Source organism: Mastigoproctus giganteus, chromosome 9 (genome assembly GCF_048544385.1).
Source record: "Mastigoproctus giganteus isolate SK-2022 chromosome 9, ASM4854438v1, whole genome shotgun sequence".
Classification (NCBI taxonomy): Eukaryota; Metazoa; Arthropoda; class Arachnida; order Uropygi; family Thelyphonidae; genus Mastigoproctus; species Mastigoproctus giganteus.
The window spans coordinates 25,625,853-25,642,718 of record NC_143583.1 but is presented as its reverse complement, the minus strand read 5'-3'; the positions used below and the strand labels follow the sequence as shown (position 1 = coordinate 25,642,718).

Sequence of the window (16,866 nt, the reverse complement as noted above, 5' to 3'; positions counted from 1 at the left end):
GGAACAAAGGGTTGTTCTTACGACGAAAGGCTTAAGTTTTGCTAATTACAGTGTCTGGAGACTACGCACCTGTGAGTTGATCTGATTGAGGTGTATAAAGCCTTGAATGGTTTGAGCATGCGTAATGCTGATGGCATTCTTCCTCTTGCTCAGAATAATCGCCTGAGAGGGCATAAATTCAAATTGAGGAAAGACAGTTGTAGGATAGAAGTGTGGATGTTTGCTTTTAGTTAGCATGTGGGTGATCGCTGGAACAAACTTCCATCTGTCATTGTAGAAGTTGAAAGCTTAAATAGATTCAAGGGAAAACTAGATAAACATTTGGAGCGAGTGGATCGGTAAAATTAGAATTTTTTTTTTTTTTTTTTTTTTTTCGCTGATGCTATATAAGCTTGCTTTCTTGCATCAATTTTATGAAGGATGTAGAGCTGCTGGAGCTAGTGCAGAGGAGGACGAGAAGATTAATGAATAGAACAAAGGGTTGCTCTTACGAAGAAAGGCTTAAGTTTTGCAAATTACAGTGTCTGGAGACGACGCACCTGTGAGTTGATCTGATTGAGGTGTATAAAATTTGTCAAATTTTATACATCAAAAATCAAATTTGTCAGACAAGCTTTCCCCTTAACCAACCCACGTTTTGTGTGAATTATTACTGCAATCTTGTCTAGATAATTCTGCAATGCCTCTTTAACCAGTGAGTCCAATATTTTTCATGGAATAGAAGTTACACTAACAGGTGTGTAATTACTTCTTTCACACTTTTATTCCCTTACAGACATGCGCACATCTCCAATCCATGAGGACTATGGATTGGAGATGTGCATGGGTTGTGTTAGGGTAGCTAGGAATAGAAACAGGTGCAGGTATACTTGCGTGTACACCAATGCTAGGAGTTTAATAAATAAATTTGATGAATTTGAGGTATTGCTCAAAACATCAAAGGCAGATATTGTTGGGATATCAGAGACGTGGTGTCACACAGATATAAGGGATGCAGAACTGGAATTTGAGGAGTACAAAGTCTACAGAAAGGATAGACGGGATAGGAAGGGGGGAGGGGTTATGCTATTAGTGAAGAAACACATAAAAACCAAGGAAGTGAAGCCAGTCGACATCGCCGGACAGTGCAGTGTTGAGTCAGTTTGGTGTGACATAAGCATTGGGAGATCAAAATTGAGAGTAGGAGTGTGCTATAGGCCTAATGACTCTGATGAGTATAATAAGAAACTGTACAGGGAAATAGAGTGGGCCAGTAAATCAGAGAGTCTTATAATGGGAGATTTTAATTTCTCAGATATTCACTGGAATTTGGGGGCTGGTCACTCACACACTAGCAGGGCTTTTGTGGATTTATTGGATGATTGTTTTCTAGATCAGCATGTTCGGGAGGCAACTAGAGGGAGTAATACTTTTGATTTGATTATCAGCAGTGATTCTTCATGCATTAAGAATCTGCAGATAAATGAACCACTAGGTGGCAGTGATCACAGTGTGCTGAAGTGGGAGTTACTCAAAGAGGTAACAACCATTAGAGGTAAAGGGAAGGGAAGGGGTATTGCTTCCGTAAAGGCGACTACGATGGACTGAGACAGTATTTAAATTCTATACAGTGGGACCAACTGATGATGTTACCAACAGCAAAACCAAAATGGGAAGCATTCAAAGAACTTATCTCGGAAGCTACTAGGCTTTACATACCAACTAAGAAATATTGTTCAAGGTTTAGGCCAAAATGGATGTCAGATGAACTAATGATACACATGGCAGAGAAGAAAAATGCATGGGATACTTACAAATTAACACATGACACAGAAGCCTATGATAGATACAAGTTGATATGCAACCAAGTTACAAAGGAGGTTAGGCAGGCGAAGGCAGATTACGAGAAATCCTCGGCAAGGGATGCAAAGAAAAACAGCAAAGAATTCTTTACTTATGTAAACTCTAGAAGGAAGGGGATGAATCAGATTGGTCCACTTGATATTGATGGGTCAACTGTTGATGATCCTGCTCAGGTAGCTAACAAACTAAATGAATATTTTGCATCGACATTCACACATGAGGAGTTATTCAGCGAGGGGAATGCCAGAGGTGTATTCAACTCTAGCAGTAAGCTACAGAATCTTGAAATAACTGGGAGTAAAGTGGAGGAGAAACTGTTGAAGATAAACACAAGAAAGGCACCCGGGGTGGATGGGATCTATCCAGTTATATTAAAGGAGGCAGCAAAGGAAGTAAGCAAACCCTTAGCCATAATTATGAGAGCTTCCTTGGACTCAGGGGAGGTACCCATAGACTGGAAATGTGCAAATGTGACCCCAATTCACAAAGGAGGATCAAAGGCTGACACAAGTAATTATAGACCTGTGAGCTTAACTTCTGTTCCAGGAAAATTAATGGAGGCACTGGTTAAAGAAGCACTGCAGGATCATTTAGACAAGACTTCAGTTATAGCTCAGACACAGCATGGTTTTGTTAAGGGGAAGTCTTGCCTGACCAACTTGATTGGATACTATGATGCAGTCACAAAAGAACTGGATGCAGGGAATAACTTTGATATTATATACTTGGATCTTAGAAAGGCTTTTGATACTGTTGCACATGGAAGACTGCTACACAAATTGGAGCAGTGTGACATTGGAGGCAAATTGCTGCTATGGATAAAGGGGTGGTTGAGGGGGAGAAGACAGAGAGTGGTAATCAATGGACACTGCTCATCGTGGACTAATGTTATTAGTGGAGTCCTTCAGGGCTCACTGTTGGGTCCATTATTGTTTTCTTTTTTTTATAAATGATATTGAAGATGGTATATCAAGCTTAATGCCCTAGTTTGCAGACGATACAAAGGTTGGCAGGGTTGGCAGGGTTGTCAAGGACACTACTGACACTATGCTGCTGCAACAGGATCTGGAAAGGTTGAGCAGATGGGCCGAGAGGTGGCAAATGAAGTTTAACATTGACAAATGTAAAGTACTACATATGGGAAACAGCAACCCCAGAGCAACGTATCAACTCTGTGGTACTACACTGAGAGTGGTAGAGAATGAAAGGGACTTGGGGGTGGTTTTGCAGGCAGATATGGAATTCTCTGAACAGTGCAGACGGGCTGCAAGAATAGCTCATGGAGTATTGTCAATGATATACAGGAATTTTTCCAGCAGGGATAAGGAGGTGATTATTCCCTTGTATAAGGCAATGGTCAGGCCACACCTAGAGTACTGTATACAGGTCTGGAGGCCTCATTTCAAGAAGGATGTAGAGCTGCTGGAACGAGTACAAAGAAGGGCAACAAGATTAGTGAATGGAACAAAGGGGTGCTCTTACGAAGAAAGGCTTAAGTTTTGCAAATTACAGTGTCTGGAGACTAGGCACCAGCGAGGTGATCTGATAGAGGTGTATAAAGCCTTGAATGGTTTGAGCATGCTCAATGCTGATGGGATTCTTCCTCTAGCTCAATCACCTGAGAGGGCATAAATTCAAATTGAGGAAAGACATGTAGGATAGACGTGCGGAAATTTGCCTTTAGCCAGAGGGTGGTTGGTTGCTGGAACAGACTTCCATCCCTTGTAGTGGAGGTTGATAGCCTAAATAAGTTTAAGGCTGAGCTGGACAGGTATTTTGAACGAACAGAGGGGTGAAGTGGAAGTGGTTTTTTTTTTTTTTTTTTGGCTGATGCTGGCTTGCTTTCTTGCATCAAATGCCTCTACTAATCCTAATGCTAATGTTAATGACCAACCCTGAGTCAATGGAATTTCTCATAATTATGGCTAAGGGTCTGCTTAATTCCTTTTCTGACTCCTTTAATATAACTGGATAGATAAATATATTAAAATTAACCTTAATGCCATTCGGGAAATAATTCGATGTGAAACAAAAAGAATTTTAAACAGCCTTGGACAACCCAAGTTTTTGTAGCACTCATCTAAATTAGACACCAACATTTCATAGATTTCTTCTTTCCCATTACCCAAAAAACCATGTACTACCACTTTAAATTGTTGCCAACCTGCCAATTCGACTTTCGTTAACTGTGTTTCAAACACATCGCTTTTCAGGAGTTTTCTAATTTGTGGTCCTACAAAAATTCCTTCCTTATGTTTGGCCTATGTTAAATTAGGAGACACTCTCAAGTATGCAAATCCGTTATATTCTTTATCAACTCCGTTCACGAAATTTATCGTGATTCCAAATTTGATGTCCAGGGGGTATTAGCCGAAACTTCTTTGATTGCATTAAAGAATATATTTTACATGACATTGTCCTGGTATGAACTCGTCTCGCTTGTTTCAATGTTGCACAACATAATGCACTTCTGTCGTACGGCTGTTCCATAAACACAAAAACCACAATAATTTTATAACCCCTCTTCAAATCTACAAGCAAACCTTAAGATCATTCCATATGTTCCAACCATAATCCTGGTATTTTATATCATGTAGAACCTTAGACATTCTTTCATGACTTTGTTTAAGTTCAACTGAAGGAAACACAGGAACATGGAAATTCTATCCCATTATGAAGCAAAATTGCTTTTAAACCTAATTTTGGGCATCTACGAATAAACGCCATTCATTTGACTTATGCACACACCTAGTTCTTTCAGAAGTTCTATAATGTCTTTGCAAAAACACATACTGTCCTCCGTAGCACAATATTTCGAAAACTTTTCTTACCGAAAGCTTTGCGGGCTCCAGCCTCCTACTCTAGCAGAAGATAGTTTTAGAATGAAAAGGCACGTTCATTTAATACTCCGAAAACCTTGGTAGTGCCTAAAAAAATAAGCAGTACCGCTGTGTGCTCTCTTCAAATTGTTTCATCGGAATTTGAACGTCGGATCCATAAGTAGAGGTCTGATTATATTAAAATTAAGAGAATTTCTCCCTCTGGATGCCTCTCGAAAATGCTGCTGTACAAAACAATCATCTATTACATCGATAAAAAAGACTTGCCAGTGTCCAAGTGACCTATCCATAAGTTCCAGTCAATATCTCAGAAGTTGAAATCTTCCATTATAAGACAATCTTATTTACTGGCGCACTTCAGTTCTCTGTACAGTTGTCCATGGTACTGATCAGAGTCTTTAGGCCTATAACACATTCCTACTCTCAGGTTTGCTTTCTCAGTGCTTATCTCAAACCAAATTGATCAAAATTCCAATGTCCACCAATGCCAATTGGATGCACTTCCTTAGCTTTTATGCGTTTCTTAACTAATAGCATAATCCATTCTACCTTCCTATCATCACTATCATTTCTGTACACAGCGGATCCCTCAAATGTCCATCATCATGCAGTATGACTGATGACTTTTGAGGTTATGATGAATATCGTGGCGAGATCCAATCTTCCTTACATTTCGAGGGTACAGCACTAAAACGGTGTTCGCAGGCTGGCCGCTAGTTAGTACGTCGGACCGAACCTATTGGTAACTCTTTAGGAGGTTTCCGGATCAGCTTGTGTATAATGTTGCTACTTCTACTCTGCCAGATAGTGACTGGAGGGAGTGGTAATAGTGTGTATGCGGGGGGCATTGTCAAGGATCTGGGTATATTCTTACCATGTGTATGCCATATCCAAAAATTTCATTATTTCATACAGCATGTACCGTCCGCTTTTATTACTATTGAATACAATATGAATTGTCAAACTAATAGAGTAATCTTCTATGCGAAAAGATCTAACTTCCCAAACACTAACTAATTCATTTCACAAATATATGTGGTGTCAATTCTAGTCTCAACGATGTCCATTTCCACTTCCATGTATTTTTTCTGACAGAATTTCAGTTATCAGTTGAATAAACTACTGCTCATCTTAGTTGCCCAAATTATTCGCTGTATGATACCCTTCGCATCAAAGGTGGCACTTGTGCATATATCCGTACCGATATTCCCTGTCAGAGGCTTTGTAATTTGGAATCTCCTCCTTTCGATCTTCTCTGGCTTAAAATCTCTCTACCTCATTGTGTCAAATTTACCTGTTGTCTCTACCGTTCTCCCAACTCCATTAATTATTGGAAGCTCTTTGACTTCCTCTCTTTGCAACTTGACTTTCTCCAGTCCGACTTTCCTAACAGTGGGGTAATTTTCCTTGGTGAGTTTAATGTTCACAACTCCAGCTGGCTTCTGTTTTCTGGTCACAACGACCTAGTTGGTCTAGATGCTGAAGCTTTTGGAATTACTAATGATCTTGTACAGATTGTTCATTTACCTACAAGAATATCGGACAATCCTAACCGCTTGATCCTTTTCTCACAAACAACCCTTCTAAGAACACGGTCGAAGTTCTTTAGCCACCTCAGATCACAAATTAGTGATTGTCTCTTGTCCAATGGAGCCTTTATCTCATGGCTGTTCCCAACCTCGTATTCTTTGGCTTTACAAGAATGCAAAATGGGATGACCTGCGTGATTCCTTTTCTTCTTTTCCTTGGTCGGATTACTTTTTGAAAACTCTGATGTCAACGTTTGCTCAGTTCGTGTCAGCGAATTTATTCTTGCAGGAATGGAATCTTTTATCCTGCACTCCCATTTAAAATCTCGGTTTTCCAATAAATGTGCTACGGCCATTCAGGAGAAGAACATTGTATATCGTAATTGGCTTGTTTCTAATTCTGCGTACACCTACTCTTAGCCTGTCCCTTTGGACAGGCTGTTGTCACTTCAGCCAAGGATAAAGCTGATCTGCTAGCGCACCATTTTTCTTCCAACTCATGTATTAATGATCTTGGTAAAACACCTCCCACCATTCCCGGCACGCTCCATTCAATGCTTCCTGTGATCTTCCGTCAAAAGGATGTCAGAAGGATTTTGATGAATCTTTATGTTAAGAAAGCTCCAGGTCCCAATGGCATTTCTCCACTTCTTCTCAAAACCTGAGCTACGGAACTTACACCTGTTCTGTAACGCCTTTTCTCACTTTCTTACCCCAAAGTTTTTTTTCCTTCAGCCTGCAAATTTGCTCATATCCAGCCAATTCCTAAAAAGGGTGATAAATCCCTCCCATCCAATGATTGCCCCATTGCAATTACTTCTACTCTTTCTAAAATAATGGAGAAATCAATTAACCGCTATCTCTTAAACCATCTAGAAGCCTTTCGTCTGATCAACGATCGCCAGTATGGATTCCGTCACTTTCGATCCACTGGTGATATTCTGGCTTCTGTTACCCATTTATGGACTAATTCAATGGAAAGGTTCGATGAAATACCAGCAGTTGCTCTTGATATCTTACAGGCTCTCGATCTTGTTTCGCATAAAAGTCTTTTAAACAAGCTTCCATCTTATGGTTTGCGAACTGTTTTTTGTAATTGGTTTTCCAGTTTTCTCTGTGATCGCTCACTGAGGGTGATGGTAGATGGCTCTCTGTCTTCTAACTTCTCCCCTAATGCTGGTGTCCCCCAAGGTTCAATTCTTCTCCCACTCATTTCCTCTTGTATATTAATGACCTTCTTCCAATGACTGGAATTCCTATCCATAGTTTTGCCGATGATAGCAAATTGCATTCCACTTTCCATTTTGAGAAAACTTGCCCTGCTCTATAAATAAACACCATAAAGTCGTCTACGAATAAACGCCATTCATTTGACTTATGCACGCACCTAGTTCTTTCAGAAGTCCTGTAATGTCTTTGCAAAAACACATACTGTACTCTGTAGGAAAATAAACACATACTGTCCTCCGTAGCTTTCTTCCATTGACTGGAAATCCTATTTATAATTTTGCTGATGATAGCACATTGCATTCCACTTTCCATTTTAAGAAGCTATACCCTGATCTATAAATAAACGCCATAAAGTCATCTACGAATAAACGTCATAAATTAATCTAGGAATAAACGCCATAAATTCATCTATGAATAAACGCCATAAAGTCATCTACGAAAAAACGCCATTCATTTGACTTATGCACTCACCTATTTCTCTTTGGCAAGTCCTGTAATGTCTTTGCAAAAACACATACTGTTCTCCATAGCAAAATACTTCGAAAACTTTTCTTATCGTAATTTTTGCGGGCCGCACCCTCCTACTCTAGCAGAAGATAGTTTTAGAATGAAAAGGCACATTCATTTAATTCTTGGAAAACCTTGGTAGTGTCTTCAAATATAGGCAGTGCCGGTGTGAGCTCTCTTCAAATTGTAAATTGTTTCATTGGAATTTGAACCTCAGAACCATAAGTAGAGGTCTGATTATGTTAAAATTAAGAGAGATTTCTCCCTCTGGTTGCCTCTCGAACATGCTGCTGTACAAAACAATCATCTATTACATTCGCAAAAGACTTGCCAGTGTGCTAGTTACCTATCTACAAGTTCCAGTCATTATATGGTAAGATGAAATCTCCCATTACAAGACAATCTGATTTACTGGTCCACTTCAGTTCTCTGTACAGTTGTTCATGGTACTCATCAGAGTCTTTTGGCCTATAATACATTCGTACTCTCAAGTTTGCTTTCTCAGTGCTTATATCACATCAAATTGACTCAAAATAGCACTGTCCGCCCCTATCAATTGGATGCACTTCCTTAGCTTTTATGTGTTTCTTAACTAATAGCATAATCCATTCTATCTTCCTATCATCTCTATCCTTTCTGTATACATCGTATGCCCCAAATTTCCGTTCTGTATTCCTTATATATGTGTGACTATATTTCTGATAGCTCAACAATATCTGCCTCTGTTCTTTTGATCATCACCTCAAATTCATGAAATTTATTTACTAAACTCCTAGCATTGGTGTTCATGCAATTATGAATGCACCTGTCACCCTTAGTTAACCTAACAGAGCCCATGCAATTAGTTGTGCCGCGATTGGTCCCAACTGTCCTTGAAATCCACAGACCTTGTTTTCCAGGCTGCTGCTCAATCCAATAGAAGCAGTACAAGATTCACTTTCAACTGGAGATGTGCAAATGTATCCATAATTCACAAAGGTGGTTCGAAGGGTGACACGGGTAAATAGAGACCAGTTAGTTTATCTTCTGTTCCGGGTAAAATAATGGAGTCACTAGTTAAAGATGCATTGCAGGATCATCTAGACAAGACTTCAACAATAATTCAGACACAGCATGGGTTTGTTAAGGGAAAGTCTTGTCTGGAAAATTTGATAGGATATTATGATGTGGTTACAAAGGAACTGGATGCAAAAAATAATTTTGATATCATATACTTGGATTTCAAGAAAGCTTTTGACACTGTTGTGCATGGAAGACTACTGTAAAAATTGGAGCAGAATGGTATTAAGTGTAAGTTTCTACCATGGATAAAAGGATGGTTGAGCGGGACAAGACAGGGTGGTATTAATTAATGGGCGCTGCTCTTCGTTGACTAATGTTATTAATGGAATCCCACAGGATTCCGTGTGGGGTCCACTGTTGTTTTGTATTTATCAATTATATTGATGAAGGTATATCTGGTTTAATGTCCAAGTTTGCAGATGACACAAAGGTTGGCAGAATTGTTAATGACAGTAATGGCAGTGTGCTTCTGCAACAGGATCTAGAAAATTTGGGCAGATGGGCGTAGAAGTGGGAATTGAAGTTTAACAAATACAAATGCAAAGTACTGCATATGGCTAGAAGTAACCCTCGAGGAACATACCAACTGTGTGTTTCTTCACTTAGTAGAGTGTAGAGTGTGTTTAGTGTCAAAGGGAAAATCCCCATCTCTGCCTAGTATACATTGTGAGTGTGGAACAGAACACTGTCAATGCCAGAGATTTAAAAGTGTATGTATTTTGTATATGTGTAGTGTCGTGTCGTGTACCGTTGTTCCTCTTGTCATTTAGCCGCTGGGCCGCTAATCGGTTCCAACATTGTCCACACTCTGCCCTGTGGAGGCAGATCAGGTACATCAGTATTATAGTTATTTACTCTGTCATTTCCATTCCATTCCATTTTATGTACATTCTCACGATATAAACAATTTATATACAAGATTATATTCAGTTTTATAGACATTATCATATATATATATATATATATATATATATATATATATCCATTCTATATAATGGTAATCAAGGTACTGTGTGTGTTTGCATGTGTGTTCTTATATCGGGGTGGCTCCTAGGCCTTAGTCCAACTCCACCTTTGTAATCTGTTATGGTGCAGTAATGGGTCTGAAAAGTGTCAGTGTATGTGTGTTGTTTTGTTTGTGTCAGAATATTATGCCACCTGGGTGCAGCCAACGTATGGGCAGCCGCTGCCTGGTGCCCATCCCTTGCACTGCTTCTGGGTCAACAGTCCTCTTGTACTGGTGTTATTTCCACCGAAAATCTCGCACCCGCCAGAGTAGTAGTAGTAGTAGTAGTAGTAGTAGTAGTAGTGGCATGTGATGCAAGAAAGCATGTGTATAAGCTTATGCAGCATCAGCCAAAAAAAAAAAAAAAATCACACCATTCCCTCCAAATGCCTGTCCAGTTCCTGCTTAAATTTATTCAACCTATTAACTTCCACAACGACAGATGGAAGTTAATTGTTCCAGCAATTAACCACCCGCTGGCTAAAGGCAAAATTCCACACATCTATTCTACATCTGTCTTTTCTTAATTTGAATTTATGCCCCCTTAGGTTCGTAATCCGGAGAAGTGAAGGATCCCATCAGAATTCAGCGTGCTCAACCCATTCAAGGCCTTAGAGTGAGTGCAATAAGCTCCCCAGGGGGAAGTGGTCACCACCACCAGGGACCCAGAAGGTATCATGTCTACTGAAAAAGCTGACTACCACAAGGTATAGACAGCCGAAAAATATTGCCTCCGTGCCCATCTGCAGCAAGAATGGCAAACCAGGTGGTTAAACTCGACCAAGGGAGAGATCACCAGAAAATTCCTACCAGATGTCAATAGACCCCAGACCCCCACCATGGTTCTCACTAGGCCTATACACAACGTTTTTACTTAGTGGTGACGGTTCTATAAATGCTAAACTCGCCGCTCTCGGCACCACAGAGGACCGAACCTGGAGGGGGCTTGAGAGCTAGCATCACCTTGTCTACGACTGCCAGCTATATGAGGACCTTCACTGTATCTTCATTACGAAGATCAGATATATTCCGAAGGATCAAGAATCTCACCTCTTAGACACACAGGATGAATACTGTGCCTTCTCTTGCTTTGCAAAGGATCTCTTTACAAGACGAAGAATCCGCCTGGCATAACAAAGGCACACTTGAACAAGATGATCCACAACAGTAAACCAAGATGCCCATTAGTAAAACAGAACATTTGTAATAACAGAACTGTAAGAAGGACAATTTTTGATCCCCTCCAGACAAACTTGCTGAAATCGATAACCACTAATTTGGATTTTACCAACTGGATTGACAACACTAGAGGCCTTTTGGTATCCTACATCAGTGCTCTCTTGCACGGTGCCTTTTTTTACCACTTCCCAGGTAGGAGACGGTCCCTGTCCATTTTTTTTCAACAATGATTGTTATTGTTAAGTATATCTGCAGATCTGTTACACTTAATGTCATTAGTGCCAATGTGTACTACAATATCACCTTTTGTGCCCTTAAACTGACACTGTGTTCACCAAGTTCTGTTTTTTCCTCTAAGTCTTTTCTACTTTTACCTTCTTCCTTTGAAATCCTATCCATAGTTTTGTTAATGATAGCAGATTGTATTCCACCTTCCAGAACCTTGCCCTGCACAAACAACTTCAGGTTTTCGAATATCCACTACCAATTCTTTAAATGCTTATCTCCAGGCAAAACGGCAGTGGTGCATAGGTAACTTAGGTAATTTAAATTCTTCGAAAACCAGTTCCTGTCTTAATATCAGAAAAAGTATTTTTGTGCTCGTATGTTTATCTTCAATGATACTCTGATTTCTACGCAAGATCATATATCTCTATTCTGTATTACCCTGACTTCTAATTTCTCTTGGTATATGCACATCAGAAATTTTGCTTCCTCTACATCTGAAAAAACTTTGTTTTCTCTTTCGCTCTGAGCATTACTTTTCTTCTAAACAGCAGTTGGCAAATCCTCCCTTATCATGGAATATTTTCACCACATCTGGGCCGGTGCCCCGAAAATCTCTCTCAGGCTTATAGACTCCATTCAAAAGAGGGAAGTTAGTTGAATTAATAGTCATTTATAACAGGATATTTTTATGTTCTGTTTCAATTTGTGCCTTTTGTATAGATAATTTTATGGGCACTATTCTTCTGAATTGGCTTCTGTAATTGCAACTTTACTTCTTCATTTAAATATCACTTTAATTTTTGTTTTTTGAATCTCAATCTCTACACACTGGAACGTCTTCTAACTTGTGTTGTAATGGGTCATGAAATGCTGGCATCTTTAATTTTAAATACGTGTGCATTGGACTCTTCTATATTGGCTTCTCTTTTATACTGTAGGCCATTACCATAATTTAAAAAAAAAAAAATTTGAAGTTTTTCTTGTTTAACCCTTATGGAAAGGCGCTTCTGCCTTTGTTAATACTGTATTAGTCATAGCAGCTATATTGCTTCTCTAGGTAAAGTCGAACGAATTCCAAATATGGTTGGAAGATAATACCTATTTATTTTTATTTAGAATGAAAAGTTTGTTTTTTTTTTTCTTTTCTCTCTCTTAGTTTCCGACCCAGCAAAATACAATTCTGCCCTCTATTGCCGTATAAAATAGAAATTAAATATGGAGACTTGAAGTAGTTGGGAGCGGCTAGTATTTAGCTGTAAGGAATATGTTATCACGATGTTTGTAAAAAGATTTTGGATATAAAAGCCAGCATGTGATTTTCTACAGTGTTATATTTATTGTGCAAGAGAACTACTGATTAGTTCAAGGGGCAATGCCATTTTATTCTCGCTTTATTCCTGATACGTGGTAGGTGTGGCTTATGTAATTTATTAGGCTAAAATGCATATCTCTTTTAGTCTTACTAATTCATTGAAATTATTTGTTTAATCAACCGGTTTCTTGCTGAATGTTTTATATACAAACTCAGGAAGTGCCTTAAACCTAAAGAAAAGTTGAATTTGCAGTGGAATTTAGAATGTGCGATATTTGCATCAGCATCACATTCAGGTTCACCTCGTGTTGGATGAAATATGAAACGTTTAGTGAAGAGCATAAAGTATTACTCATAGTTTCGAATATTTAGTGGAGATCTGCACTCGCTCTGCAAATAGCAATAATCGTATATGTGCATTAACGGTTAGTTGCAGTAGTTTGTTTTTTAACATCTACAAAATGTGTACGGAAATTTCAAAGAATATTCACTTCATTAATTCAGCATGGTTGTGGGAAAACTTTAGGCTTGGTTTTGAGTGTTGCCTTTCTTGTGCTTGGGATTTTAATTGTATAGCAATTTGAATAACTTTTACTTTGTTTAAATATTATTTCCTAAAGGTATTTGATATTAAAAAGAATTTACGTAAGCCCTTAGAAGAAGAAAAAAAATCATATTTAAGTTCACTGAGGGCACACCTCATAGCAGTTTTTTTTTATTTTTTTAATTTAAAGAAGTGATGTGAAAGACATTCTTCAGAGGTGGAAATTTTTATCATTGCAGTCACCAAAACTGAATATTGTCATCAGCAAACTATTGTAATGGGTCATGAAATACTTGGGAAAAGATTGTAATTGTTCTAAGTGATCTGCTCATATAAATACTTTATAGATGCTGATCCATATAACTAGTATCTCAAGCAAAACCATTAAAATCACATTGTCTTTCAACTTTGCATATTTAACTTGGCATTATTATTAAAGAAAATTATTTTACTATTTTTTCATTATTAATGAGAATATGAAATGACAGATAATTTCATTTACATGCTTTTTAACCTTGCCAACTTATTTTTAACCCTTTGGCATGTGTGGAAGTCATTGAGCTCCAGTTTTATAGCCCTTTTGTTTTTAGCGTTATTTCTTGCACATGATGCAAGAAATCAGGCTTATATAGCATCAGCCAAAAAAAAAAAAAAAAACCTCATTTCGCCCATCCACTCGCTCCAAAAGTTTGTCTAGTTTTGCCTTGAACCTACTTAACCTCTCAACTTCTATGACAGATGGAAGTTTATTCCAGCAATCAACCACCTGCTGGCGGCAAACTTCTGCACATCTGTCTTACAACTGTCTTTCCTCAGTTTGAATTTATGCTCTCAGGCGAATATTCTAAGCAAGAGGAAGAATCCCATCAGCATTGAGCATGCTCAAACCGTTCAAGGCTTTATACACCTCAATCAGATCACTTCACAAGTACCTAGTCTCCAGACACCGTAATTCGCAAAACTTAAACCTTTCTTTGTAAGAGCAACCCTTTGTTCATTCACTAATCTTGTTGCCCTTCTCTGTACTTGTTCCAGCAGCTCTACATCCTTCTTAAAATGAGGCCTCCAGACCTGTATACAGTACTCAAGATGTGGCCTGACCATTGCCTTATACAAAGGGATAATCATCTCCTTATCTCTGCTAGAAAAATTCCTGTATATCATTGACAAGATACCATGAGCATAACAGCCATATTTAAAAGTTTATCATTTCAATAATATTGAATTTAAACTCTATTTTGAATTTTTAATATAATGTAATAAAACAATTAATTGATCTTGGTGATCTTAATTGTTATAAGCTTAATAGTAACTTAACCTTACTAAATAATGATTAGGTTAGTCTACATTACATTAAAAAAAGCAGAATATAAATACAGTTAATCTTCCAGTTACTTTCTCAGCAAGTACAAATCACAGAAAACAACTGAAACCAGGTTTTTTAATTTTAAATAATTATAAATAGAGAATGTGTTACTCTGTGGTGCTATATTTGTGTATAATTTATGTGCTGTCAGCTGTGTAAATGTTTAGCTGGCTTACCTAAAGTTCCACAGAGGTAATAAAACCTTGAACATGGTGGTCACTTTCCAATCTGTTAGTTGTGATAGTGAAATGATATTTGGCTGTAGAAAAAACACAATCCAGATATTACTAAACAGAGCATACAGGTTAATTGGATACCCTGGTGTTTAGTTAACATAGTATTCCATAATGAATATGGTGAAATGTAAAGCTTTTGAACCCTGCAATCAAGTTGTTATTTTATAGGAATTCTTAATCCTCAATTCATACACTCAGGCCTTTACATATCAACCATAATGTAGTTTTGCCATCTGTTTTGTGATTCTGGCAGCAATTGATAGTACATATAAGCAAATTCTTTACTGTTGTCATCATTCAAACATTATTATTGCTGCATTTCATTTCAAGTTAAGTGCTTGATCTGTATCAGTCTTATGTTCATATCCATCAAATTATTTTAATGCTTCTAATTTCACTGGGAAAAAAAAAAATTCTTTTTATGACCATTTTGCTGTTTTGTGTGTTCAAATAGGATGTGCAGAAGAAGATAGTTGTAACTAGAGATGTAACTAATCTATATACATTTACCTCTTTAAAAAAAAGCAGAATACACCTTGGTTTCTTAAGTCGATAATTCCCCTGTATGCACTGGCTGAATTATGCTCCTCTTCTCTCTCTCTCTCTCTCAGCAAACCTTATAATACTTTAAACAGTCAAAATGCTTTTAACATCCACTGTGAGCTTCATAATGAGCTCCAGTTCTGTTAAATCTCAAAAAAGAAAAGATTTTGTTAATTAATTTAGAGTTAGTATGTGCATACTAATGCACAAAGATAGGTGTGCAAAAAATTTGCTTTTGGTCAGAGTAATTGGCCATTGGAACAAACTTCCATCTGGAGTTCTGGAAGTACGTAGTTTTAATAAATTGAAGGAAGGAAGTTGGGAAATAAATATAACATTTTAAAGTGTGTGTGGGAAGATCACCCACCAAAAATATTTCTTCTCTCATGCTGGTTATATATAGGTTAATGTGAAGGGAGTTGGCTACCCACATCAATCCAGTTGTAGTGGCATTCCCAAATGTTTATGTAGTGAAAATGAGTTGGTACAGGGGCAATCCATTGGGAAATCGAATGTATTCTATTTGGGCGAGATGACTAATGACTGTGAAACACTTTGCAGAATGTGACAAGATCAGAGGACTCCCTCTATCAAAATATTTAAGAAACATGAGGGGGATGAAAAGTAGCATGTAATCCTCTGTGTAGTGGTCTAAATCAGGAGTATTCAAACTGTCGTAACTGATTACCAATGTTAAAAAAAAAAATCTATCAACCAATTTTTTTTTATTTTTTTTTTTTTGTAAAGAGTAGATACACATTCTTTCTACATATACTACTGCTGCATATGTACCACCATTACTACAGACACCATTCCTTTTATTGTTAACATAAGCAAAGAATTCTTTGTATTTTTATCCAAAGGCTTCTTGTAATCTCCTTTTTTTTTTTTTTTTTTATATAGGAATAAATTCTTTTCAGAAAATAATTTTTATGAAAATCTCAAACACAAAAAGTATTAGAACATAAGTTTTGTTACTCGAGGCAGAGTTAGGTGGGTTGAACACTGTTACCTTGGGGGGGGGATACATGGACTAATAGATTAACAGTAGCCGCTGGCAGAGGTGAAAGTGATTCTTGCACTGATTCCATTGAAATGCAATAGAGCAGCAGCCTGGAAAGCAAGGCAATGGGGATTTCCAGGACTGCTGGGAATTGTAGTGGAACAATTAAATACACAGGCTGTGTTAGGGTAACAAAGAGTAGAAACAGGTGCATGTATACTTGTGTGTACACCAATGCTAGGAGTATAGTTAATAAATTTGATGAGCTTGAAGTGCTAGTCAAGACATCAAAGGCAGATATTGTTGGGATATAAGAGACATGGTGTCACACAGACATAAACAGTGCAGAATTGCAATTTGGGGAGTACATTGTGTAGAGAAAGGATAGACAGGACAGAAAGGGAGGAGGGGTTATACAAGTGACCCCCGCTTAACGCTG

General features: G+C 38.0%; 1 protein-coding gene across 1 annotated transcript in view; it reads left to right on the top strand.

Annotated features, from left to right (window-relative positions):
- Positions 1-12,652: 12,652 nt before the first annotated feature.
- The window catches only part of LOC150080108 (ubiquitin carboxyl-terminal hydrolase 25-like), a 364,983-nt gene continuing 360,769 nt past the window's right edge, over positions 12,653-16,866 (top strand). Inside the window, exon 1 of the mRNA XM_090381833.1 lies at positions 12,653-12,830. The gene's annotated coding sequence lies outside the window, so the exon portion shown is untranslated. The remainder of the gene's footprint in view (positions 12,831-16,866) is intronic.